Genomic DNA, 4179 nt, shown 5'->3' on the forward strand with positions numbered 1-4179 from the left:
CAAATTTTGAAACTCATTTTTTCAATTGAGATGGAAGAATAAAATTTGCATTTAAAAATCTTTTAAAAGTATTTAACAAAGCTATACGTTATTTTTTTTCTTTCTAAATTTAAAATTTAAACCTATCATAAGTGATATTTTTATTGATACTTATATGTGTTCGCATGTACGATAAATAAATGAAAATTTAAAATAGTAAAAGGTAAATTATAAATAACATTAAATAAATAATAATTATAATATAAATATAATATTTTAAGTCAATAACTAAACCTATATTGAGATAGAAATTGAATGCTAGTATAATTATTTCCTTGTGTATAATAAATGCTTTTATTTATTTATTTTACGTGTGTCCCAATTAATGTAAAGTTGTTAACTAATGTCTTATGAAAAACAAATTTCATATTCTAGATTGGTTATTTGAAGGACAGTCAATATTAAATCTTAGCCTCTATAAATTGGTCATCCCACACCACTCACTAGAGTTATCATATAGTTCTCTAGACACTTTTTTCGCCGCTTTCGCTGCTGACAATTGTTATAACATAAGGTTTGAACAAGGAGGTACCGTGATAGTATCTTCATGTATGTTTCTATAATGCCTATCTATAAATCAACTTGTTTCAAATCCTAATATGCATTAAGTTTATGTTTACAATAAATTTTTAAGGTGAAATTTTATATATATAATTTTCATAGGTTCTATACAGTAAAACCTCTATAAATTAATACTTGTTAAATTAGTAATCTCTCTAAAAAAATATTTTCCTCCGGTCCTGACTTGGAACAATGGAAAAAATCACCAATTTCGATAAGATAATAAGACAATATATTTCCAAAAATTCCCTATATAAGTACATGGTCCCATTAATATCATAAATTAATAATTCTTTAAAAGTATAAATATATCTAAGACAATTTAGTGAAATGTGATTCTATTGTGTTCTATTTTTTCTTAAAATTTAAATCTAGTTGAAACTCATCTCTAACTTTTCTTATTGAATCCAAGAGCTCCGGTGTTGTCTTTTTGAACTGCACCATAAAATTATGAAAGAGTTCTAGATGTGATAAGTGCTTCCTTATGCGTAACTAGTTCTAAAGGTATATTATCATCTTCAACTTCATGATCAACATTTCTTTTTCCGATGGTATCCACAATTTCTTCTAAGCTCTGGACCTCTGAACATTTATCACTTTCACCCAGATAATCAAATAGGTTATTGACATCAATTTTATTATGGTAACCGAGATCATTAATCATGACCTCAAGTTCATGAATGACGTTTTCACAAGTGAGTTAATTCAAATTCTCTGAGATTGCGTCCTCCGAACTAATTTTATAGTGTCAAAAACAATTTGCTATTGTCCCTTGCTGAACATTTGTTGTGCAATTAGGGATTGTAAAATTGATAACATCCAAAACATTAATCTTTGATGGATAAGTTTGTCCCACTTCATAGCCTTCTAATATCCATGACAAAATCTTTTACGATAATACATCTTGAAAGATCTTATTATCCCAGCATCACAAAGTTTAAATTAGTAAGATACAATGATTTTGATGTATTCGTTGTACTTTATGTATGATTTTTTTTATGTGAAATCAATAAATATGATACATAAATTAGTAAGATACAATGATTTTGATATAATCAAAATTAACCTTCATAAAATCTCAAACCATTCTTTAAATTAATAAATTTTAATTTATCGATAAAACCATGAGTTGAACAGAAAATTCTTATTGAAATGATCAAAAGAGGCAAACGATCTGGAGAATAACTAAACCTTTGTATTGAAAGCTTATGTGAAAGTACAGCAGAAAATAGAAATTTATAACGTGAACTCTAAAGCTATAACTGACTCCTAAAAGTAGTATAACTTGACTCCTAGAAAGGTGCAGAAAATATTCCCATATCAAAGTACTGATATACTTTGTTATTGACTCTAGCCTATCCTAAACTATAGGAACAAGCACGTAGACTTGGTAAAACTAAGTAAAACAATGAAAGCAGTAAATACACTAATTTGTAATACTCCCCCTTAGTGCATATTTACTTCAATGATTCCAAGAGCAACTCTAAACTTTTCAAAATCAAGATTTGCTAAAGCCTTTGTAAAGATATCTGCTACTTGTGCACTAGTATGAACTCCTTCCAACTCAATTTCTTGATTCAATAATTTCTCTCGAATAAAATGGTGACGAACTTCTATGTGTTTTGTACGCCCATGGAAAATTGGATTTGAAGCAAGTTTGATGGTACTCTCATTATCACATTGAATTTTCACAGCGTAGTCCATTTTGCCAAAAATATCTCCCATCAAACATTTTAGCCAAATGCATTCTTGGGCTGCCATTGTCGCTGCTATATATTCCGCTTCCGTACTGGACAAAGCAACAGTGAATTGCTTCTTGCTACACCAAGAAACAGCCGCAGATCCAAGGTTGAAACAATACCCTGAAGTTGAATGACGACCAGCCGTATCACATGCCCAATCTGCGTCTGTAAATCCTTGCAACACAAAATCAGTCCTTTTCTCATACAAAAGACCATAATCAACTGAACCTTTTATGTAACGTAGAATCCTTTTTGCTGCCTCTAAATGAGGAGTTCTTGGATCCTGCATAAATTGCGAGACAACACTAACAAAATATGCAATTTCCGGCCTTGTGATACTTAAGTAAATTAAACTACCAACAAGTTGTCGAAATGATCTAGCATCCTTCAACAACTTACTTTCATCTTTCTTCATTTTAAGATTTATCTCCATTGGAGTTGCCATTTCTTTTGCCTCCCCCATGCTAAAAAGCTTCAACAAATTCTTAGCATATCTTCTTTGACATATAAAGTACCCTTGGCTGATTTTCTCCACTTCCAAACCAAGAAAACATTCAACCTCACCTAAGTTTTTCACATCAAATTGAATTGACAGATCATCCTTCAATCGAGATATTTCTTCTTCATCACTTCTGGTAATTATCATATCATCCACATATAATAAAACCAGCAAATGGATTTGTGATTCTAATTTTACAAACAAACTAGAATCTGAATCAGAAACTTTAAATCCACAAAAAAATAAAATATTGTGCAATTTTTCCATACCAAGCACATGGAGCTTGTTTGAGGCCATACAATGCCTTCTTCAATCGACAAACATGGTTGGGGAATTGCTTAGAGATGAACCCTTGAGGTTGCTCCATTAGAACTTCACAATCCAACTCTCCATAAAGAAATGCATTCTTTACATCAAGTTGCCATAGCTTCCAATTTCTAAAAGCAGCAAGTGAGAAAACCGATCTCACAGTTACCATTTTCGCCACAAGATTGAAGGTCTCTTCATAGTCATTCCCATAACTTTGAGAAAATCCACGAGCAACAAGACGAGCTTTGCATCTTTCGATTGTGTCGTCTGATTTCTTTTTCAATCGATAGACCCACTTACAAGTGAATAGTTTGTTGCTTCCTGGCTTTGGTACAAGCTCCCATGTATCATTCTTCCTCAAGGCATCAATTTCTTCTTGCATTGCTATTTCCCATTTTTTACAGAACTTAGCTTCCTCGTAACATGTAGGTTCTTCATCAAATGCTCCAGTAAAAAAACATGAAGTCACGGTGCTGTGGTTTAGCTTTACTTGATAATCTTTGAGATGATTTGGTTGCCTTTTCTCCCTCAAAGATCCTCTAACCATTGCTTGTCCATTTTCTGAAGAAGAGGGCTCCATAGTTGGGTTAGGGGATTCATCAACTCCTTGAGCATTAATTTTAGGAAACAATGACTCATGTTGGTAATCATCAGGTGTGACATTCTCCAGACTTGATTTTTTGGGTTGTACGCCAAGATGACACTTCATCAAACACAACATCTCTAGAAGTAACAAACTTTTTGGTTTCTGGATCCATGCACTTCCACCCTTTCTTGTATGAATCATAAACAACAAACATACATTTCTTTACTTTTGGATCAAGCTAGGTTCTATTTGATTTAGGAATATGAACATAGCCAATAGAACCAAAGACCCAAAAGTAACTAACATTTGGATTTTGATCATATAGAAATTCAAAAGGAGTCTTTTCCTTACCAGGCCAAGAAGGTAAACGATTTATGACATGACATACATATTGAAATGCTTCTTCCCACAAATCGCGAAGTAGACTCTTATCGTGTAGCCAT

The sequence above is a fragment of the Solanum tuberosum genome, unplaced genomic scaffold (genome assembly GCF_000226075.1).
Source record: "Solanum tuberosum cultivar DM 1-3 516 R44 unplaced genomic scaffold, SolTub_3.0 scf00050, whole genome shotgun sequence".
NCBI classification, from domain to species: domain Eukaryota; kingdom Viridiplantae; phylum Streptophyta; class Magnoliopsida; order Solanales; family Solanaceae; genus Solanum; species Solanum tuberosum.